Source organism: Passer domesticus, chromosome 10, assembly GCF_036417665.1.
Source record: "Passer domesticus isolate bPasDom1 chromosome 10, bPasDom1.hap1, whole genome shotgun sequence".
NCBI lineage: Eukaryota > Metazoa > Chordata > Aves > Passeriformes > Passeridae > Passer > Passer domesticus.
In genome coordinates, this window is record NC_087483.1 from 11,157,726 (window position 1) to 11,182,781 (window position 25,056).

At 38.7% G+C, this 25,056-nt stretch overlaps 1 protein-coding gene across 2 annotated transcripts in view; it reads left to right on the top strand.

Annotated features, from left to right (window-relative positions):
* Positions 1–25,056, top strand: part of ZNF804A (zinc finger protein 804A) — a 225,826-nt gene that overhangs the window by 55,552 nt on the left and 145,218 nt on the right. The window lies entirely within an intron of this gene.

The following is a 25,056-nucleotide window of genomic DNA, read 5'->3' on the forward strand; positions in this document are numbered from 1 at the left end:
CTTGGCTGTGAGGACAAGCTTGGTGACGACCAGATCCTGGGGTTTTCCGTTTGGCAAGTCATGAGGATTTTCCCATTGCCTTTGTCTAGACTTTATGTTAGAGCATACCCACTGCTCTGCTCACTGCAGTCAACAGAAAGCAAGAACAGCCCTTATATACTCAAATGGAGGAGAGTTTAGGAAAGAAGGTTTAGGAAACAAGGATGCATCCTACTGAACCTCTGGGCAGCGACACAGCCTGCAGAGATCTTGGAGTTCTCTGGAGTCAGCTGAGGTGAGCATTGCTTGCTCAGCTTCTAGGCAAAGATGCTTTAGGAATTGCACAGTTTGGCAAAGGGAAGAGAACAAAGAGAGATGCAAAGAAGATTGGATTTGTGGGGGGTTCCCACAAATTAGGATTTGTTGTTCCTGGTGCAGTTAGGTGTGGTGGGCCAGCAGGTAATCTAAAAGCATATGGCATGAAACTTAGCATGGCTTGGTGACATTTGCCTTTCCATTAAATTATTCAAGTGACATTGCTTGTACAAGTTAGCAAACCATTAACCTGCCCAGTTGTTGAAAGCAAGTTGCTTTTTGTTAAAGTGTATTGAGCTATAAAATATTTTGTAGATATAATTGATTAATCTAAATATTTAGTTGGCTCTGTTTTGGTACGTTTTGGTGTGTTTTGACAGTTAAGCTTTAAATGTATTTTTTCTTTACTGTGCTATAAAAGAAATCTCACTTTCGTGAATAAATACTTCATTGATTTCCAAGTCATGCATATTTTCTTGGCTTCTGAAAATGAAGCATTTTTCTTTATCGCATTTTCATTGATTCTTTTAATGTCTTTAGAGTTACTTTTTTTTTTTTTCTAATACATCACATAGTGCAAAGCACTTCCAACTTTAAAAGTAGCCCTGTGTTCCCTGGAAGTGCTTCTTTATGTAAATCCATGATAAATGTTTAGGCTGAAAAAAACCCTGTAACTGGCCCCCTGCCTGAAAAATGATGAAAACTTTGTGAAAAACCATACAGAAAATGTAAAAATTATTTTCTTGGCTATTTAAAAAACATTTTTGATATGCTGCTGTGTTTGGAGAGCACCTGTATCAGTTGCAGCATCTGTCTGAGAGCCTCTCCTCCTTAGGTCTTGCTGTTTTACTGACAGGACTCTTATGGAGGTATCCTGCAGCATTTGGGGTTCCTGAGCTTACCTGGTGCTCCAGGGTTAAAACTTTATGAATTTTTGTCTTGGGATCAGTAAAAGTCTGAGTAGAAAGTTTGGAGACTTTCTCTTTTGTAGCGAAAATTCTTTTTCACCACTAGCCAGGCTTTATGTATCTATTTGTGCATTCAGTGTGGCTCTTCTTTCAGGTGGAGGCTTTATTCCTGTTAACCTATAATTTGCCTAAAATGATCCCTAATGCTGTCCAAATACGTGATTTTATTTAGGACTAATTAAAACATGATTAGAAGCTGTTAGCTATGCTGTGAAAATGTGTATTTGTCACTTGTGGACTCAACAGATCTGTAAATCCATGTTTTTGCCACTTAATATTACTCTACAGACAATTTAGACATTGTGAAGCTATTCAAAACTGCTCTACTAGAGTGACTTATTAAAAACATGTTATCTAATTCAACAGCTCATTGCTTTAAGCAAACCAGCTGGCGTGGCACTGAGCTAAAAAAAAAAACAAAACCAAACCAATGAAAGATTAATTTGTTGGACAGAGTTGTTGCTTCATTACAAGAGATCTTTGGAAGGAGGGAAAGTATAGCTTTTATTTTCTGTTAATCAGAATAGTAATAAGTTTGTTGTAGTAGCTTTTATACTGCTTTGGTATGAGTATATGAAGGTCTCTGAAGGAATTGCAGAGCTTACAAGGTTCTTGGAAAACAGATGTTGATTTGGGTCTTAATACATTCAGCCTGTGCCTTCCCCAGCTGTTGCACCCCTGTTGGAGGATGGATAATAACCACAGCCCCATCCTTAGGAGCTTTATGGTAGTGATGGTATTTCCCAACCTGGTGGTAATGTGGTAAACAGGGATTTGCCTGGGACTGGAGCTGCATGTAATCCTTGCAGAATGAATCAGAATTTAACAGGAATGTGCCCAGTAAATGAGGAAGATTGTGCTGGTGCTGAAGAGTATAAAGCAGTATCAAAATACAGGAGAAGATGGGATAATTATTTGGATTATGCTGATTGCTTTCAGGTTATTGGAATCTCCACAAAGGATGAATTTGTGGGTTGATTTCTCCACAACTTATAAGCAATATGAGTAACTTTGACATCTAAATACCATAGTGGTGTAGTGTGCTAGAGGACACAATGGTTCTGTCGTTCCACAGATTCGGACACTGAAGCTGGGATGTCTTCCAAAAGTGTTATAGAATCACGAGTGGTCTTGGTTGGAGGGACTTTAAAACATCTTGATCCAATTCCTCTGCCATGGTCAAGGACACTTTGCACTATCTGAGGTTGCTCCAAGCCCCATCCAACCTGGCCTTGGACATTCCCAGGGACGGGGCAGCCACAGCTTCTCTGGGCAGCCTTTGCCAGGGCCTCAGCACCCTCACAGGGAAGAATTTGTGGATGGGTGGAAGGTAGGAAAATAGGGATAGTGATGAAGGTAATCTCTCCCCTAAGGAGTTACAGCTGTGCTAATTATCAAGAATTAGGAACAGGCCTGCCCTTAATAGGCCACAGCTGGATCCAATTAGCATGAGTATTGTACAAGAGTAGGCTGGCTGGTTGAGAAGTGAGATGGAGGTTTTTGGCTGTGCTGAGAAGAAGGAGTCAGTGCTGTGAGGAGCTGCCCATGAGAAATCACCAAGAAGGTAAGAAACCTTTGTAATAAGATGGCAACAATAATTTCTTCCTAATACCTGATCTAAACCAACACTCTGTCATTGTCAAGCCATTCCCCCTTGTCCTGCCACTACATGCCCCTGTGAAAGGTCCATTTCCAGCTCTCCTGTAGCCCCCTCAGGCACTGGGAAGCTGCAGTGTATGGTCACCCTGGAGCCTTCACTTGAGGTTGAATAACCCTGACTTTCTCAGCTTTTCTGTGTAGCAGGGGTGCTCCATGCCTCTGAACACCTTTGTGGCCTCCTCTGGGCTGGCTCCAACAGGTCCATGTCCTTCCTCTGCTGGGATCCCAAAGCTGGATGGAGCAGTGCAGGTTGGGTCTCACCAGAGCAGAGGGGCAGAATCAGCTCCCTCAACCTGCTGGTCACTCTTGATGCAGCCCAGGACACAATTCCTTGGGTCAGTGCCTGTGCCCTATTTAGATTTCCCTGGACCAAAAGACTGTGAGGGAGTAGGTTTCATTTATGGAAAATAGTGGTGGCCCCTGCAGAATCTCCAAGTTTGTTTTGTAAATCTGTTCATGTCCCTGTGAACAGCTCAGATTTTAGGAGGAATCTATGCACATAACTCAGGGAGACTTAGTGTGATGCCAGTGTAGGAGTAGCAGGTTGTTAATCCTGACCAATGACAGAAACATATGTGCATTCACAGTGGACATTTTTAGTAAACTAAATCCATTTATCCACCCAGCCTTCTGCAAAGTGTATTTGTGACCTAAGGACTGTGCTCTGTTATATGCTTCACATTTATGATATGGGCTTGTGGGGTTTTTTTTTTTTTACATTTTATTTGTTTGTTTTTCTTGGCTGGTTTGTTTTGAATATTTGCTTTTCTTCTATTTTTTCTTTCTAATTTATCCTATGCCTGCTTTTTTGGAAGTATTTTTCTTGAAACTTTCTGTATCATTAGTAATATGTTTCTGGTTTCTTTTCCCTAAATTTACTCTCTTGAATGGCAAATGTTTTTTGAAGCTAATAATTGTCTGAATATAAGTAGGAAAATGAGAAACCAGTAATTTTAACAAAATATATTTCCATTTGTGGGTGGTAACTCTGATTAATTAAGAGTATTTTGAAGTAAGTTTCATTATGTTCTCCCTAGAAAGGTAGCTGTGTACATACAATCCCTCCTGGCTTCATGTTATGGGAAGGGCCTTGACTGCCAGTATTGAATGGCTGCTGCTCTTCCTTTGCAATCCTTTACAATTTCCTCATGGGCTGTGTGAGATGAACACTTAGTAGTTGCTTTTACACAGTGGATAACCTGTTGTCACGAAAAATCGAATTTAAAACTATTAAGCAGATGTGAGCTTTGTCCATGAAAATAACAATTAGAGTGGAATCTTGCTAGCATCCCTCTCACGGGATCTGAACCAGGCACTTTCGATGGAAGAAACCTACAGACGCAAAAAAATCATTTTATTATGTTCCTCAAAAGTCTATTAGTGCTTTAGTGGGCTTTCTCATAGTGCTTTTCTAGAAGGAGAAAGAAATTATTACTCTCTGGAGATGTTCAGCATTGTGGTTTTTGATGGGAAGTAGGGGAGGTTAAAATACCATCCTTAGTCTGGAATCTGCGCAGACATCTATGTTTGTACACACTCGTGTCCCTTCAAATTGTTTGTCTGCCTCTAAAAATACTGCCACGTACTCTATTTGTCTTGCAGAAATGAAATTTTCTCTAATGTCCAACATCATGAAAAATTTGATTAAATATCTTCGGATGGATTTGTCTTTCAAATGTTGGCTATCGTTTTCGATTATAATGACTTGTAACATCAGGCAGAGACATCACCTTCATTGTTTGTCTCTCTTTCCCTCCTCCTTTGCACTTCCACGTCTCTCCCCTCTATTCTGCTTCCATTTCTGTGGTGCTATGATAAACATATCCATGCTTATTATGGGAGCTCTGATATGAGCAAGTGAGTATAAATTTCCCTTTGGCTGAGATTTTGGGTTGATTAACTTAGTCATAAAGGAAGAAGGCCAAATTGCTCTCTACATTTCCTGGATGTCTGATGGGAGTGCAGTCATTATAGCATCATAATTATCCTGCAGAAGAACATATTTTGTACTTTCTATATGAACCTGTGTTGACAGAATCAGGACTGTGCTCTTCTTGTCCTGTATATGCTCATATCACTCACATTGTCTCAAAAAAACCCCAAACCAACAAGCAAAAATATCACAAGGCTGTCTTGATCAGTGCTGCTGACTGCAGAGATGCGTGCAATTTGAAGAAACAACTGCCAGTATTATGAATAAAATTAACCAGGGGATAACTTTTCTTGGCCAATTGTGGTTCAAATTTGGCAACAAAATGTGGCCCAGGGCTTCAAGACTCTGCACGGTTAAAATTCCGTCTGTAAATCCAATCTGCTGGTTGGTGCATTCCTGCCTCTCGGGTACCCATACGAGCTCCACTCCTGACTTTTTCTCAGGACTAATCGGCAACTTTAGGTTTCAGTGCTGAGCTGTAATAAATGTGTTCTGCAGCTTTCACTGAACGCTGATTGCTGTGCTTCTGCTCCCAGTGGGATCATATCTGAAATATTTGGGAGTATCAGCTGGTGTTCTACATTTCCTTGCAGGCTTATACCTTGAGCTATGCTGTTGTCTACAGATGTTAGCCCTTGGACATGTTAGATTAAAAACATCAAGTGAAAAACCTGAGGAGCTCAGGATTTAGTGCTGATAATTCAGGAATCAGTAGGGTGGTGAGGAGAGCTGTGTTATTGCAGCTGCAGGTTCCTGAGGCTGATAAAGTACACATGCTGGGTTTTCCTAGGGACTTCTTAGTTTTGCAAAACCTTCCTAATGGATTAGAGTTGAAACCTGGACTGGGGGAACCTAGGATATTAACAAGTCTCCCAATTTTATATTTAACTCATGTTCTTGCTTGGGCTAATTTAGAGGTTTGTAGAATTGTGGAATGGTTTGGATTAGAAGGGACCTCAAAGATAAATTTGTTCCACCCCCTGCCATGGGCAGGGACATCTCCCACTATCCCAGGTTGCTCCAACCTAGTCCAGCCTGGCCTTGGACACTTCCAGGACGGGGCAGCCACAGCTTCTCTGGGCAACCTGTGCCAGGGCCTCAGCACCCTCACAGGGAAGAATTTCTTCTTTACACCTCATCTAAACTGATTATTTTTCAGTTTGAAGCCGTGCCCTCTTGTCCTGTCACTATTTGCCCTTCTTGTAGGTCATCTTTAGATTTTGGAAGCCTGATGTTTAATTTTTTTGTTTTAAGTATTTGTCATTCCCACTTAAAGGAAACTGTAAGGCTTTTGCCCCCTTCCTTTCCACATCCCAGAAAACCCAATCATTCTGCAACTTCGAGGTTTGCATGAGGCAGATTTAATGGGGGCTACTTTTCAAATATCTGTATTTGCAAACCTGTACACTCTCACTCTATGATGATGTTTCTCTGTAAATCCATCTGCACTCGTATGGGGTGTGACAGCACAGGTGTGATTGTGTGTGTCTGCTTATTTACAAGTGTGCATCCCTATTTCTGAAATTAAATATAAGCTCAGAATTCCGAGGATTTATTTCTAAAAAATTACCTTCTCCTGAAAGTTTTGTAGTTTGACAAAAGATACAGAAGCTCAGATGCTAATTGCCTCAAAAAGTTAACTGTCTGCGTTTGTGGACCCTCTATTTTTGGACCTTTTGAAATTACTGCAGCATAAGGGAAATGAACACTGTTTTTAAAAGCTTATGTGTGTTAAAAGCATTCTATTAAGTTGCATTAAGTAGATTATTATGCTTTTAAAATGGGATTTTTGCCCTTGTTAAAAATTTTTCATTTCATCCCTTGACTTCAAGAAGCCTTTTTTCAGACTCAGCAGTTGGTAACATTTAATTTTCTGTCATTTAATGTCTTTAGAGATGTGTTGACATTTCTGCTTTTCAGAATAGCATTTTTACTTCCTGTCATCAGCCTGTGTGTTATAAAGCACCATATTAACCTTTCTAGCACATTTAGGTGTTGCACAAAAGACACTTTTTATGTAATACCATGCCACTCATTAAATAAGTTGTGCATATTGTATGAAAGAATTGTCTGTACACTAAAATCCAATCAAGACAACCACGTGTGTATTTATTAATAGTTTCAGGGTACAGCACATAACTTAAAGAAACTTTGCCTTCAGGAAAAACCCCAAAAACCTCTGAACTGAGTGGACAGTGCTGCCCTCGACTTCTCACAGTCTTGTAAAGATTTTGGTGTTGGGTTGAAGGAGCCAGCAAACACCTAAAGGAAGTGATGGGAGTGGAGAAAAAAGTTCACGTGCAAGACTTCTCACCAAACACTTAATCATGACAGATAGCTCTGATGTGTGAGTAGTCAGAAATAGCAAGGGAATAGGTTTAACTGAGGGCAGCTCTTGTCCTAAAATGTCAGGAGCTGTGTGCTGGATTTGGTAACCACAGAATATTCATTTGTCACGGGGCTTCATGTGTTTTTATAGCTATTTAAAAGTACCAGAAATTGTCACAGTATATATTACACAGTGTGAGTGCAGACTTTAGTATGAGGAACAGTTCCAGCTTTATGCTGGAGTGATGGAATACCTGGAGCTGCTGTATCTGCACAGAGCTTTAAAGGTGGAAGTGTTTAAGTGTTGAAATCCCAGGTCAGGTCCCCAGAGCAGCAGCAGTGCAGCAGTTTCGTGCTGCTTTCAGCTGCACATCCTTCGAGCAGAGGTGATGAGTTCAGGTGCTGAGGCGCTGGGAGCAAGCTCCACTGCTCCAGGTTTCAGAGCAGATTTGGCTAGCAGCAGCAGGTCAGATGGAAATTGCTGATGGAAATTCAGAGGAGATTTACCCTGTTGTTGTCTTTCACTCTTTATATGAGGTCTTTTAAAGTTCCTGCATTTTTAATTTGTGGCAGCCAGCTGAGAATGCTAATGACACTATCTGATGGTGATCAGTGATTTTTTTCACATGTCCTTCTAATCATAACCTTAAAGTGATTCATAAACTCCAAACACTACACTGGCTTTTAGTTCACCAGGCAGTTAATGGTCTAATACATCTGGAGAATAAAAATCCAGCAATCAACCTTTATTCCTGTAATTGTATGACGAAAACCATGTTAGTGACATGGGGGAAAGAGACTAGTAGATGCAGAGAGTTTGTTAGGTGACAAAAATAATTAGCAAGATTTATTCTAAACTGAAAGAACAGCTGAGGAATATTTGGGGAATGGTATGCAAAGTAGATGAATAAGGGAGAAATTTGATTTTTAAAATGGATGTTCACAAGTTTTGACAAGCTAATGGTTCTGAATTCGGGTTCTTTATTCATGTCATATTGAGATAAGTTCCATCTTAAGGTGAATTCAGGCTGGATGGAGCTCTGAGCAACCTGGTCTAGTAAAAGCTGTCCCTGCCTGTGGCAGGAGGGTTGGAACTGGATGATCTTTAACATCCCTTCCAACCCAAACCATTCTATGATTATCTAAATCTTAGATTGAAATACATTTTAATTTCTGTTCAGTAAGCAGAACTAAAACTTTCTGTCCGAATTCCAGTGGTTATGGTCAGGAAGAAGCCTGGCATAATGCACAACATTTATGTTTTTTGGCATAAAATCCTATCCTTTGTGTCACCTCATGGTCAAAATGATCCTATTAAAGAAGTTCAGGAAAGCAACTTACTATGAATGTTTGCACCCCAACTATTTCTGTTTCTAGTCAGTGATGGTCACAGGCCCCTAATTCTACTTTTGTCCTGTTTCTTGGTGCTGTTATGTGGCTCAGAGGCATTTGCCTGGTCCTGTTTTCTGTGGGATACAATCTATCTTGTCTGAAGACATATCTACAATCACATTCTGCGATTGAGGAGAGATTTTGCCAGGATGTCACAGATGCTGGAGAAAGTAAACCACTGAGAAACTCTGAATATAAAAACTCCTCTATGGCATACAGAAATGGGCTCTGGATTTTGTAATAATAGGTGTGACTGAAGGCTGCACACTAAGCTTTATTTTCAAGTCCCAGGTGGTTCTGAAAGCAAATGTCAGAGCCTTATTAAATGAGTTAACATTATTGTTAGGCAGGAAAAGTCAAGTGGATTTTTTTTTGTTTGTTAGGGGTGTTTTAAAGAATATTTTTTTTCCCTGTGTGATTTTTGCTTCCCTGGACAGGTTGGAAATTTTGCCCTCATTCTGTCTCAGTGTTTGTCCTGGCTGCCAGGGGGAAATGCAGTAATAGGTGTCACAGTTTTGGTGCGGTGCCGTTTGAGAGAACTCTGCAGAGTCTGTTGAATGATCCAGCTATCCTGTGCCCACACTTCATGGTGCTGTGTCTGAATCAAAACTTGGAATCTGGGGAGCATCAGCTTTGCTCTGAGATCAATTTCTTTTTAGAAAACACTGAGCAGTGCCAAGACAGCTGTAAATGCTCTCTGAACGTTGTTGGGGTGGCTCACACTGTGGTGGTGAAATCCCTCCCCACATCCTGGCTAGTTCTGCTTGTTGCAAACCCTTGAGTGCTGTGAATCTTCCTGCTGAGCATGGTGCATGTGGCTGGGAGCAGGGAAATGGGGAGGTTTGTTTGGTTTTTTTTTAAGAAATGAGGGAGCTTTGGGATTTTGCTACAATGAGTTCATGAAAAAAGCTTCATTTTCAAGAAACATACAAATATCAGTGGGTGCACGTAGAAATGGTGGTTGAGAAAAGCCAAAGAGTGAAAGCACTGTAACAAGGAATGTAGCCTGGGAAAGGTAATTTTGCAGTAAAATAATGTTGGGGTTTTTTTTTTACATCCATGTTGTCACTGTATTGGTGAATTGCTGCCCTCTCAGAATTCCTGATTAAGACAAAGTCAGTGTTGGACACAGGAAATTTGTAAGTGGAGAGAAAAGATGAGATTTAATAATCCATGTTCATGGCCATGAATATTCATGGCATTGAATTTTGTCATTTGTACGATGGAAATATCTCAAATATAACTGTAGCAATGCTTTCATTGCTGAGTGATGGATTTGATAGATTTCAGTGGCTTGTGCTGGATATGATTGGGTCTTTTTTGATTCATTAGTAAACATTGAGAAAAAAAAATTGTGATCTTGCTCTAGAACATCAGATCATATTGAGGTTTTAGATACTAGTTAAAGCCACTTTAAGGCAGTGAACCAGCAGTTAGATTGTTGCTTTTATACATCTGGGATACCTCGTGCTCTATGCTGTTACAAATCCTTGATTTTTAGCTAAAAAAGTGGTTTCATGGCTCTTTTCATCTACCTTTCCATGACTAAAAGCTTTCATTTGTGTGTACAAACACATAGCACTTAAGAACAATGAAGCACTTTTATCCTCCTGTGGAAGATAAAAACACAGTGAAAACTGGAAATTTCTGGAAAACTGGGTTGCATTTCAAAATGCTAAAAGCAGTGAAAATGGAAATCCTTGTATTCATTCAATCTGAAGTAATTCCAAATTATGCAAATCATCCTAATTCCAACATCACTGATATTTAAATTTTGTTATAAATAGAAATATTTTCTATTTATTGAAAGATGAAAAATCCCCCATTTTTAATGAAGAATTGTAATAAACATTGTCTTCACTTTATCTTGAAGTTGCTTAGAAGGATTGTGGAGAAGTTTCTCCTCTTCATTTTTCTCTCCCTTTTAGATTTGTTGTTTCTTGTCTCCCTTAGCAGCACCAAGGTTTTTTGTTTTCTTGTGAATATTAGCACCTAACTGAAACCTAACTTGCTGTAAGACAAATCCAAGATTCCTAATAATTACATTACTTCAGATTCAGATGCAAATTTGACTCAACATACTGTAAAAAACTTTGAGTCTTATGAAATTTGTTTGAGGACCACTTAATATTTTTGGGTTATGAATGCTGTGAGGCAGAAGGGAGGAGGCAAATCTTGTAAAAGATGCTGCAGGTATTTTGCCTTTATTTTTTGCATGGTTTTAGCCTAAAGGTGTTTAATGTTTCTTCAGGCATTTGTCTCTTGGCAGAGATGTTGGTGGGTTACAGGATGTGCTAAACAAGACCAGAACAGCTGAGCAGGAATTGAAGTGCCCAGAGTTTAGACCTGATAAAGAATGGAATGAGTCTATTGTGAAGTTAAACTTACTTTGTATTTGTCTTTAACAAGCACTGTTTATCTGTGTTTAATTAGGTAACTTAATGACTTAGACCTCCTGGTATTTAGGGTATAGAGATAATAGTTTATAACAATTAATTTCCTAACTCCTCCCTCATGCCAAACAATTAATCTTCAAAGGCAGCCTGTTTATCAAATTTGATGATGGGAACTTGGAATATAAGCCTCAAAATTTGAGCCCTGTAAATTTATTTAATCAGGGAAGAGTGTTTTTCAGGGAGAAAGCATAAAGAATGCCATGTCATTTGGATGAGGAAGTCTAGGAAAGTGATCATGCCTTAAGGACATGAGGAATAATGTTAACACAGTGGTTTAGATCCTCTGGGGGAGCTGCCCTTCTTCCTTCCTCTGCTGGCAGAGCAGGATCAGGCAGCTCCATCTACAGAGTGCTTTTGCAGCCTCTATCCAAAGTGGAAATTATATGAGAAATTTGTAGCTTTTAAAATTGCTAATTCACTAAGAAAATCATTAAGTGCCCTGAATTCTCCACTCAGAATTAGTTAAATGAAAGGATGCTAAGAGATGTCCTGTCATTTTCCACATTCAGAGTGGAACAATATATTATACTTTTATGTGCCAGAGTCCTTTAATGTAAGAAATAAAAGATAGTCATGAAAATATATTGAAAGACTGAAAATAGTATTTCAATCAAAGAGTATGAAATATTAATTTGCTTTTTTTTGGTCAGGAATAGAACCCTCTTGTAATAGTTTGATCCTTCCCTTGGATTTTTCTCAGTGTCAGGCTAGGAACTGTGTTGCATCTTATTTTCTCTTCCCATGGTTTAGTATTGCATAATAAATGTTTTTGTGTAGTTCACTTTGTTTGTACACCGGTCCAGTGCGTGGATTCTGTCCCTTTGCTCTGCGAGGTCTGGCGCTGCTGTTCTGAGGGACCTCACTGGAGAGCATAACTCTCTCCTTGTGTGCTGTTTTCTCTACTTGTCTGCTTGTTCTAAATGTTTGGTTTTTTTCTAAATGACTTCTTGATCACTTTCCCTAAATGAAATCTACATTCCCCTGAAGTAATTTGAGTTAAAGAGTGTGTTGAGCTAGGAGGGAGCCACATGGGTCATGAGGGTCCAGCTCCAGGCCCTGTGCAGGACACCCCAGCAATCCCACCCTGTATTTCAAGAAGCTTTTTCCAAATGCTTCTTGAGCTCTGTCAGGCTGGGGCTGTGACTTTTACCATCTTTTCAGCCCAGTCTTACACTTTATTTGGAGTTGAAATGGGTTTGGTTTTTTTTAAGTAGCATATTTGACCTGAAAAGCCTGGCTTTGGTGCTTGGAAAAACGTTTTGTTTTCAAAGATTTTGAGAGATCCGTTTTTTCTTTGTATTGAACTGAGTAGACCCTCAGAATAATCTTCTGTCTCTCACCTCCCAACAACAGTAAGAGAATGTATCCTCAATATTTCCTGGTCCCTCGAGGTACCTGCTTGGTAATACCCTCCCTGCAGTGCTGGAGTGCAAGGTCTGCACATCTCTGAGCTCAGCTGCCAAGTAGAGTTATATGTCTTCAACTGCAAAAATTGAAGTTGAAATAAAGAATTAGATTGTCTCAGAAAAGGGTGCAATCAGTGGAGAGAAAGTGGGACTATAACTTTGTTAACATAGCCCTAGTGGTTTATGTTGGGAGGGAGGTGGATTTAAGGGAACATGCTGACATGCAGTATTGGTGTTTCAGCAGCAGGCGTGGGCTGATCCTCACTTTGCAGTTTCCAGCTTCTCTGAGTTGGTCTGTCCCACCACATGTCTGTCTTCTCCCTCCCAAGCACTGTCATGAATCTCTCTGTGGCCGTCTCTCGTGAGAACACCTCAAACAGTGTCATAAACTTCAGGATGCTGTAAAAGTCTTTTGCAAAAGGATTTCTTCAGACTGCATGTTATTGGTGATTCCTGCAATTTAATACATACCATAAAGAAACTTCTTCTTAAGATGCTCAGATTCTTCAGTGTCAAAAATAGACTTAAGGGAAGAAGGTATTGAGGGAGACAGGACAACCTGTCAGCAGCCTCTGGCTTAACATAGCTGGTGGGAAGTTCTAATTTACCATCAAAGTGGCAGCAACTCACTTGGTATGAAGTGCCAAGGAGACAGATGGCAATGTTGAAATATTCTCTGTTGTGCCTATCATCAGGTCTAGTAAAAAGAGAACTCAGGAGCAACAACATGTTGGAGTAGAGTAAATAATACTTGCTACCACTTTTTTTGTAGGGAGTGAGGTTTTTTGGTGGAAGCAGCTGATGTAAAGCTGAGCTGGATTCTTTAATATGGATGGAGAAGAAATATTAGGTAGGAAGACAGGTTTATATTAATATTGTGCTACCTTGGAGCAGATAAATTAAAATTTCATTCCTGTAGAAAAAAATTAACTTTAATGTTCAAGTTCAGAGGAAGTAAGGAGGGAAGGGAGCCCCAGAGTGCAAGTGGGGGTAGCTCTGCTTTGGCATAGGGTGCCTGCATCTCTGTCTTTGCTTTTTGTCCCAGATTCAGATGTGGCTGATGCTCTGCTTGCACTGTTACATTGGCCTTTTAAGGCAGCAGGACCTGGTTTGTGGTGAGAGGCTCTATAAAAGTAAAGCGGACATGTGCAAAGTGTTATTTGGTCTGCCATCCCCATCACAGTGGGAAGCTGAGGCTTTGCTTGAGAGGAAATATTTGCTTAAGTTGTTCCATTGGAACAGGGACCTAAAAATCAGGGTTGAGTTCTGTGCTGTCCCTTCTGGCTTTGTCCATGGATCTGGGCATGTCCCTCTGAACCTCTTTGTTGGTGTGTGGAGCAGTGATGCAATGGCACCAGGAATAACAGCATCAGCTGCAGGCACTTTTTTCACTGCCCAAACGCTGTTGGGTGTTTGTAGGTGGCATCAAGTTCCTAAAAGCTGCCATTTGGAGAACATGGGCTCTCTTCTACTTTCTCCAGATCTTTTTCTGGCTGCTCTGTTACAGCCCTTGAGACTTGAAGGTCGATTTCTAGCACAGAAGGAAGAAGAAAAGTAGGAATTAACTTGTAGTTTTATGTAAATATTGCTTATTTCTTATTGCTGCAAGTTTTCTTAAAAAAAAAGCACTCAGTCTTTGTAGGACTAGCTTCTCTCTGGACAGGCAGAACAAGTAGAATATAAGGTACTTGTAAGGATATAATGAGCTTTAAAGGACACAAATTTTAAATAGAGGGATAATATATATTAATGTTGCAAGCTGATTTGGTGTCTGCATTTCTTTTTCTGCACTCCAGTCAGGGCAGTGATTCCTGCTGGACTTGTGAAACCTGAAGGAAAAGGCCATGTTTGACCCAAAGACTGTATTTCCCTTTCTGTCCTAATTTCTTCATGTGCAAAGATACAGAGAGCTGCCACTATTTAATTTTAAGTGTTATTATATTCCAGGTATATTCTCAATGTAACATATTGTATGACCTATTTTCCCTTCTTCCACAGAAGTAATTTTGTCCATAGTCTTGTTCTGGTACACACTTTCCAATAAAAATTTAATCTTGTATTCGGCTGGGTTTTGGGAGGGAGCAGGAAACAGTCCATGAATTTATGCTTGACCCTCAGGAGGGATCTTTGGCTACATTTCCAGCTTCAGCAGACATCAGGGCTTGGTATCTGAGGGCTGTAGAGAATCTGACCTGTAACATAGTGTGCAAATTAATCTTAATCCTTCCTTATGGCTTCTTTTGGAGTTACTTAAGATCCACAGGTTGCCTTGTAGGCAGTAGCAGGAGAAAAGCTCCCCTTTCCTGTCAATGTGAAATGTAAAATGCTCACTGAAAATTAAATAATAGTTCATGGTGTTTCTGGCAAAAAAACCCCAAACATGCAATCCCTCAGCATTTCTATATTCTCTCCCATCCCAAACTGAAGGAAATTAACTGGACAGATAAAAATAGGAGGCATATAAGATGGGTTAGGTTGCTTGAAATTAAAGACTGGAAGGGAAAAACAAAAGCAAATAAGACAGACTTAAATTATACTTGAGTAGCAAAGATTTATGACTTTTTTTTTTCCTTTAAGCTGAGCAGACATATTAGTAATTCCTGTCCCAAGGACATGTATTCCTTGTTAATGATACAAGGTAGATGAAGTGCAGCTAAATGCTTCCCTATTCAGTTTAGTATGTTTTCTATAACCAGGCAAATAGGACAGAGATGTTCTGCATTATAACAAGCACATCATTAAAATGACAGATGACCATAAAATTAAATCTTGCTGTCCCATGGGGTATTTTTGAATGTTAAATGAAAGCATCTGCAACTGATTATTTTGTCCTTATTAAGCTCAAATAGTCCAGAACTTTGAGTTTTTAAATGCAGGTTCATCTCTTACATAGTATATTTTTGATGAAATAATTGAATAAAAAGATTCAATATATTTTTAATAACATAGACTGATCTCACTGATTGATTGTGATTGCAGTCTGGATTGAGATCTTCCTGTGCATGTATTGTTTTAATTTAGAGGTCTGGCTGGCAGTCTCATGAGTTCAGTTTACATGAAGTATGATATCACCTACTTTTTTCATTTGTTATATATTTGTTTATATTTATTTAAAGATTTATATTTATATATTTGTTTATATATATATTTATATATAATATAAATGAATATATATGATATATTTATATATTTCATATGTTGTCTAAGAGCAGTAGATACAGAGGTACATGAGAATGTATTTGTCCATTACACATGGGACAGAAACAAATATTGTGAGATAAAGAGGAAGACACTGGTCTGACACTGAACCCTTATGAGTCTTCCTGTAAACTTGCAAGTCTTATATTTGCCAAATTGCTTCTAAATTATGTGAACTTAGCAATTTAGGAGGTATATTGCCTGAATTACATGAGCATGTGGAAATGGAAATTCAGAAGCCCTGCTTTCAGCCCAGTAACTCATTTCCAAACAAGAGTTTTTCTTGATAGCCACTTTTTATAAATAGCAATAGCTGCACTGCCTCATTGTGTCCCATAATATCTGGCATACAGCAGGCACCCAAATTTACCTGGTTTTGTGAAGCAAGCCACGGGCAGGCTTCATTCTAGATCCATAACTTGTGACTTCCAGATTTCTCTGTTCTTGGTTTTAACTAGTCCTTACTGACTCTAATTTGAACCTAGAAGTGCCTGAAACAAAGTATTAAACCCAAAATTAATTCAAGTCATGGGGGCTGTATGACTGCATCTTCATATCTTTCAGATATGGAAACTTGAGTTTTCACTAATGCTAAAATTTTGTAAATGTAAAAGACCCTGCATTTAGAAAACAGCTTGCTTTTTTTTCCCCCTCCTAATGGACAATTGCATTTAACAGTAATATAAGTCAGTAGCAATGTCCTTGACCATTCAATTTCTCTTTACTATACTAAATGATACTCATCTAATGTAAAAACAAACCTGAAGATGGGTTTTCTACCTGAGAGGCTGTATTTTGTGTGAAAAATGTGATACAGGGTTTTATTATACACTGCTAATGAATTTTAATAATGTCTTGTCCTCTGTGTACTACTCTGTATAACACAAATATCTGTGACTAGGAAGAAGAAGGCAAAAGTGATGGACCCAAGGAAAGTGTAGGTCCAGGGAGACATTCACTGCTCTAGTATTAATAAGGTATTAAGCTATTTCAGTTGACTGGGTAGAACTTGAAGTTTAAATAGTCCAGGTTAATAATACTTTTTCCTCTGAATTAAATGTAAAACAGATTTTCTTCAAAGTGGCTACAAAGGCAAAAAAAGGTGAACAAAAAAACCCACCAGACCCCTGGAGTGATAATATAAAATAGACATTGCTTTCTGACCTGCTGACCATTTGCTGCTTTATTTACTAGGTCATATTTATTATTAAAAAGAAATAAATCTAAAACAGATCAGCAAATAGTCCTGCAAGCTCAGATAATCTGTACATCCAAAGGCTACAATTTTCCTATTTTGCAGCCTTCTTAAAGACACTGTACCTGCAAAACCCACAGCTATATGCAATCAATTGATTGCTAAAAGTTATTATCCCCCTAGGATGCTTTCCTTTTCATATGCGCTAGAACATTAAATTTAAAAATTAGGCCTGCTGTGAAACTAACAACAGTCTTCAACTGAAAAATGTCAATCCACTTCAAACAATTTCAAGAAGATCCTATTTTGCCCTTCACTTACCAAAAAAATATAAAAAAATTAAGTGTGAAGGGGCTGTGTAGCACATCCTTACTGGAGGCCAAATCCTGCCTGGCTGTGGATGATGGAGATGAAGCCCTTGGCATGGCCTTCCCCCTCTGCTGCTTTGCTGCAGTGTCTGAGGGAAGGCTGGAAGGTGACAGTGGGATGTTCAGCAGCTCCTCTTGGGAAGGTGACAGGAGCTGAAGGACTTTGTGAAGAGCACTCCCCACTGAGCATCTTCCTCTCCTCATCCTGCCTGACAATTTACGTCCTTGGTAAGACTGAGCTGCTGGGTTTTTTTTCAGTGCACAGGAACAAAAATCATGTGCTGTGTGTGAGAAAACCCTGAGTAACTCTTAGGGGTTGGAGGATGTCAGCACCTGTGCCCAGGGCTTTGGAAACTCAGTCTCAAAAAAGCTGCAAACATTCAGGCTGCTTAGAGGTTCAGCTCTCCAAGAGGGTGAAAAAACAAAGACAGAAAACATGATGTGGAATGTCTCTACAATATTCCAATGTGTACTGGAACAGTGTAATGGAAAAGGTTTCGCTGTGGGAAATACAGCTGCTAATTAATGAGGGATATTTGCGTGGGTCAGTGGAAAATCAAATTTTCCACTTTAAATTTTGCTGTACCTTCTCCCAAGTTAACAGAGGTGCAATAGGTAGTAAAAGAGAGCTCCTGCTAAAAGCTTTTAAACTTTGTGCTTTGCAAAGCCTACTTTTACATGTATTTTCTTTTCCTTGCAGTGTTATGCCAGCTCTGATTTTGTCCCCTTTTGTATTTCACAGTCATTTCATGAATTGCCCTCATCCGCTGCTTAGTTTCAATTGCAGTTGCCATTTTGGTGTCTCTCTAAGAGTTTCCAAATTGCTGTATCAGCTCTCAAAATACCAGACAGCCCCTAGTCTGATTGAAAAAGGAATTGGAGCATTATCCCCCACATTATTTAGGAAAAGAGGAGCTCTGCAGCATGTGTTGAGGCAAATCCAACTCTGTCTCCTGCAGAAGCCACAGAGCTGCATTTTTGTAAGGCCATAATAGGTTGTTTATGTTCATTAACTTCAATATTTTGTGCCATTCAGAATAAATCCAAAATCATTTGAGTTCAGAGTGGAACTGAAATGATGATTATTATTATTATCTAGAAGTCTTTGAATCAGATTTTCCCTACATTTGCAAGTGTAACTTAGTTCTGTTTGCTCCTTGACAATACATAAAATTAGCTGAAATTAACTCAGAAACACATCCAAAAGAAAAAAAAAGGGTTGTGTCACAGGCAATGGGTTAGATTCATCTCAATTAGCTTCAGCCACCTACAAACTGAGGAAGATTTCAGCTCCATTTCACATGCTCTCAGTGGAAAATGCAGCCCTCCCATTTCAGCCATCTCCAGCAAAAAGGGATAAATTCAGACCACTGCCACCTTCTAATTTCTTGTTAACTGCAGAGTAAGGCTCTGAAATGTGAAGGATAAAAAAAATCCTTGTTTGGTTTTGGCTGAAAACCCTCATGTAGAAACTTTCTAATCAGACAGCATGTACCTAGAGGAATATAAAAGTTTTCAGAAACTGTGAAAGTCAAATGTGTTTGCAGTAGCAACTTTGCCAAATAGAAAACTGGTTTAGAAAGCAACACACATGCAAGATTCAAACCAACAACTCGATATTTGCAGGCTGTCAGGCTCTAGCAGGAAAGGGGGGAGCTGGCTTCATTGGAAATGGGCTTCTTACAAGGTTTGTCATCTTTCCTGCTGCCTGTCACTCCTAATTTCCACACTGAACTGTATTCAATCAGACCATATAGCAAGTACATGGAAGTGTAATAGCTAAATCCTGTGAGAGTTTTTGCATGGGAGCAGTGAAGAAGGAGAGGTTTAAATAGCAGCACTGTGGAAAAGGAAGATGTTAGGCAAAGTTCACTATGAATATGGAAGTAACAGCTTGATTGAAAATAATTTTTCAAAATAAAACATGGCAAAAATTAAGTATTCTTTGGAATCGTGACAATTTTTTTAGAGTGAGCAGGTAAAATTTTGCTGACAAGTTGTATTTAAAAGTGATTGTTCTAAAAAATATTTTTTTATTTGGTGCTAAGCTTATGATAGATGATGTGTGGTACATTGCAGTTGTGTCAATGTCAAAGTGAATTTCAGCCCATTTTCTTCCTGGTTTCTTCCTTTGAATGATCAGTCTGAGCATGGCATTTAGCTGAAATTCAGATTTGATTAATTTATTATTAATAGTAGTTGGTTCCAAAAGTCCAAAGAAATGAGAAACTGTTGGGTTTTTTTTTAACCAGCAGTGCAATTTATCAGCTGTGTTTGTGGAAGTTTATGAAGGCTCATGTCTCTCTGGATTGGAGAAAGAATTCTGTGTGTCTTAGGAGCTCAATTACTGTCACCTATTTCTTGCTGAGTCCCAGGTGATGCACACTATATTTGTATGAGAAAAGAAGGAAAGCTCTCCAGGCTTGCTGCAACTCATCATTTTGAGTGAGAGTTTTTCCTGATGATGTATGAAAGACATCTGTCATGAGCTGCTATTCATTGCTCATGGGTAATAACAGCAGTGCTTTGTATAAGTGTGACTGTTTTGATTTAAACTTTCTCTAGTGCTTTATATAATGGATAAATACAAAAAACCTGTCAAGACTTCTCTGGCAGCACAGTGTTCAGTCTCTAGCAATGGCCACATGCAGCTGCTGAAGTCTAACCTCTAATCTGTTGCAGCTCAGTTGCTGCCCAAGCTAGTTCATGATAATTTTGATGCCTTTTTCTTTTGTAGTATTTTTTCTAATCTGCCCTCCAGCATTTTTAGCATCCTGTAGCATAAGTTCATGGTTTAACTACAGCCTGGGTGAACTCCCTCTCTTTCTTTTTTTGGTCCTAAACTGGTCTAGTGCTAGTGCCATTAACTGGTGAGTGGTTCCTGTGGTAGAATAATGAGTAACTGCTCCCTGCCATTAATCCTCTCCCCATTACTCATGTTTTTAAAACAATTGCTCCCTGATTGTAATTGGAATGGCTACACAGATATATGGGATTCACTGTACCTTAAAGCCTTGTTCAATTTCTGTAATATATATAATAATACACATTTTCTATCCAGGAAAACCCTTAAGGCTGGATTTTCTTTATTCCAGCTGAGTAGTTTTCATTCTGCCTCTGCTGAGTAAGGCACTGTTTACATGGGCACAAGTGGCAGGTAAAGTGGAAAGAAACAAGGTATACATGTGGCTTTCATGCTTGTACAGACCTTCTCAAGAGCAGGGAATAAAGAGCTACAAATAATTTACAGTTCAAAAGGCAAAAGTACTAGCATTTGCAATAAATAATAATTTTTAGGTGACGTTCCTTTCATGTGAAAATAGCAGAATTTAAGGTATCTGCAAAATGCACTGAGTCCAGCACAGAAAGAAATCCTTCAAATACATCTGTATAGCCTGGAGGCCAAATAGACTGTGCAGTTAAATAATGATTGGATTTCATAGCCTTTTTATTTACAGGGGATGAACAAGTGTATTTATGCAGTGTCTGTAATGAAAATCTTGCCTGTTTATGAATTAGTGTTTCTTGGTTGTTTTTAGTTGGGGTTTTTTTTTTATTTTTTTTTCCTTTGGTGTGTGTAGGATCTGCCATCCAGAGTTAGGGTGATTTTCTTTCTTCTTTGCTGTTTTAAAAAAACAGTTTCTCAAGCTGTAAAGTAAGTCTTGTATTATGCAAAGAAATGACTATTGAAAAGGAAAATGCACCCTTAGGTAGCATTCAAAAAAGCAATATAATGAGAAAAAGAGTTTTTGCAATGCCTTGAAGGCCAAGTCTCTCTATATGTTAATAATAAATGCCCCAATTTCCCAGGCATGCTATTTTTATAATATAGTTTTCCTGCCCTAGGCTTTATCTAAATAAATTATGCTCGCTATATGCTACAATTGGAATAGTTTGGTAACATCATGATTGGATCTGTGATAATTTACAGCATGTCATAGCTTTTCTCTGAAGCATGAGAATTGGTTTATCTGTGGTTGTCTGTGGCCTGATGGGATTAGCACTGTTTTTTCCACGTGTGTGCCCTTGTGATCTTCATTCAGTGTGGACTTCTGTGGTGTCAAAATGCATATCCAGCAGTTTGGAATACCTGGAGACAGCTTGAAGGGGCTCTGCTGATAACAAGAGTGAGGAGTAGTGTTCTTATGCTAATGTCCCAATGCTTTTTTCCTACTGCACACCGGAATTCATGTGTTAATATCAAAATAGAATTGTGCAGGCATTATTATTTTTGTTTGAGGGGAGAATTTGGAATTCATGGCATAAAGCCACCTATAACAGCATAGCACAGAGCTTTTTGCAAGAAGTACATTTGAATTTATCAGTGCAGGTTGGAGTTGGTTTTGTATTCCCCTTTTCCTGCTCCTTTAATCCAGCTGAGCATGAGTGATGTTTCCTGCCCTGACTTAGCATACTGTGTTTAGCTGGTTTTGCATGAAAAAGCTAAAAAATTGTTAATTGTTGCTTTCATGGTGTTTTCATAACTTCTACAATACCATGATTTAGCATGGTTAAAAAAAAAAAAAAACAAACACCAAAACAAAGTGAAATCCTGTGTGGCTCTTTCACTATTGTTAATGAAGCTGTTGTCCTGGTTTAGGGCAAATTCTGGGAGGAAAATTTGAGAGGAAAACAAGCATCATAAAGTCACTCTAGGACAGCTGTAAAAAATTACAGAAAATAACAAAGTAAATCTTGTAGCAAGGAAAACAAGAAAGGTGTAAAAGCTTTCACTTTTTTAAAAAAGCCATGAGATGGATTCTGTCTGGCAGTATCAGAAATAATGAAATGGTGCAGTTGGTGAGAAGTACAAAATCCTAGCAGGGATTGCTAATGTGATAAATAATACTGGGTAGTGACCTGTTTTTAGCCATGTGTTTGGTAGTTCTCTTCCTCATCTATCTTGCCTGGTTTGTCATAGTCAAAATTGATAACTGAGCCTTTCCTGAACTTCTGTCTTCCTTCCCCAGGCCCTCCATGTACTGAGGTTGTTCTGTCTTTATCCTGCCATAATGAGAATCAGTCATTTCAGAAAATCCACTGTAGAACTGGAAAAAGGGCAGAGGAAAATAGCACCCAGAAAGCCAGAAATGGCTTTCTGTCCTGTGGGTGAGGAGATGTTTTTGACATGAACTGTTGCACAGAACGGGATGGTAAAATATGGGATTTGAGATGGGATGTAATGCTAGTCCCTGGTGGAAGGATGTTTACTGCATAAGAGGAGCTGGTCTTTTGGAAGGGAATATTTAGCCAAGGAAGCAGGGAAAAGAGCACATGCAAAGGGAGAAAAAAAATCATTAATTTAGCACAAAATCAAGATTCTGGAAAACAACATGAATCAATACATCAAAGAAGATGAAAAGAAGGAATGCTTTGTCTTTGTGCAAATGTTAAGTGCCTGCAATAAATAAAAAGTAATGAAATCCGTAATTTATAATACATTTGAACAGGTTGCTAATAATCTAGCCTAATGGGAAAATTCAAATGATTGAAAGGCTGAAAACATATTTAAATAGCACTGGGAGGGAAGAAGAGGAGAAAGTGGTGGCTTAAATATGTGATATCTTTATGAAGTAACTCTTTGGAATGATTCACAGCTCTACGTTTTGTTAGGTAATGTGTAAAATGGGGATCTAACCCACCATGTGCACCAGCAGAGAGCAACAGGGCCAGCTCCTCCTGTAATGTGTAGGAAGAAAAATCACTGTTGTGGGACACTTCAATTTGTATGATGTTACTGGAATCACACTCCCTTCTAACAGTATTGTCTGTTTCTTTAAAAAAATTACATATATATATATATAGATATATAGATATATGTACATAAATGTAACTGATTAATCTCCTTCTACAAGATTGGATTTTTAGAGGGTTCTATGTTAAGCCTCATTTTCCCAGATAAAGATGAAATTAGTGGTGGTTGAAGTACCAAAGGGAGTAATTAACCAAAGTACAAAGGAACATGAGTTAGCTGAATGGTGAGCTGCAAGAATGGCTTTAGAACATCTGTGTGTGTGATGTGCAGAGAGCTGTCCGTGTGCTCAGGGCACTGAAGGGGCTGGCTTTGAGGATAATTGAAACACTGTTTTTCAGAAAGAGAAAGCAAGGAATAAAAACAATAAACCCACGCAGAAAGCCAAGGGTTAATTGATGCTAATAAGTATGAATCAGAATCTAGGAACTGAAGAAAGCTACTGAGGAATGTGTGTGTGTAAACTATAATACATATATATATAAATTATCTACATCAAATACATAGTATATGTATATAAATATACTGCTAAATAAATCAATGGTGTGGTAGGATCAATATTGTAAATTATTCTCTTTTCATTTATATTAGAATTTTATATGAAATAATATATAAATGTGTATATAGAGAAAACTAATTGCAACTTTAAAGTATGATTACATAATTACTAATGAAAATGGAAAGTGTTTGAATGGTGCCATAGGAATTAAAAAAGAGCAGAGTTTGAAAAGATAATGCAGAAATGTCAGAAATTCTGGGTAACTATTGATGTTCTGTATTTGGAAAAAGCAGCAGAAGATTATGACAAAGTCTCATTACAATTGTAACTAAGGATTCTTAATAATGGATAGTGATGCTGGGCGTTTTGCAATCAACAGGCTTGAACTGAGAGTTTCTAAGAGTTAGGAAAAAAACTGTTTGAATAATTCTCTTGAGTCACTGCTGGTGTTTTTTTTTGGTTGTTTTTTTTTTTTTTTTTTGGTGGAGTCTTGGGTAAGTTCCAGATGATGGGAAGAAATTTAATGTTGTGCCAATAAAAGGCTAAATGGGAAGACTCAGATAATTATAAGTCTGTCAGCCTGACATTGATCTCAGGCAAAATAATGGAATGGTTTCTAAAGAGCTCAATTAATAAAGAATTAAACAAGGGAAATATAGTTATTGCTAATCAGCCTGGGTTTATGGAAAACAGACCATGTCAAATTAGCTTGGTATCATTTTTGTGGTATTACAAATTTGGCTGATGAAATGAAGTTCTGTAGGGCACTGACTGGGTATTGATGAAAAACTTCAAAAACCATGTGCTTATTTAGCAGTGTAGGAGGAAAATGGGTAAATTCAGAGCTTTATGTTTAACAGCACAGGAATTGGGTTTTGGTTTCTTACAGTGAAGGATGATGTAACTTGGAAACAGACACGGGTTTATTTTCTCTTGGGCCAGAGTCTGTGCTTAGCACAGTCCTGTCTCCCTGGAGCATGATGCATCCCACCATTCTTCTAAAAGTCATGAGCACAATCCATTCCTGGTAAAAGCCATTCTGGATCAGAGGGTGAGCTGTGAGCACTGTGCTTGGATGCTGTCTGATAGCAAGATTGCAGGCAGAAAGAAGAGTTGGAAGCACAGGTGGAGACTGAAGGGGTGTAAGGAGGGTAGATGACAACAAAATCATATTTTTATTCTTTTCTTATTTTATCTTTCTCTTTGATAGACCAGCTGGGTGCTTTTGTTGATTTCTTTGAGGCTGGCAGTTAATGTACATGTACAGCACCCAGCATGGTCCAGTGCTCTGTGGTACTTCCCAAAAATGGGACTGTGATGAAGAAATCTCTTCGCACATCTTCTACTGTCAGAAAAAAAAAATACAGAAAAAGCTGAAAGAGAACTATTTGTAGTTAGCTTGCATGGAGACAAACTTTAACAACAGTTTTTACTGAGTTAGACTACAATTTTTTCCATCTCTTCCTAGATAAATCACTGGCTTTGCTTCCTGAGAGTTGGTTCATTGAAAGTAGATCAGAGAATTTTCTTTTATATTGGCTGTTTGTTAGAGCTTCCTGGAAACATTAATTTCTGTTCTTATGAGAATTCAGATCTTGAAGATAGAGC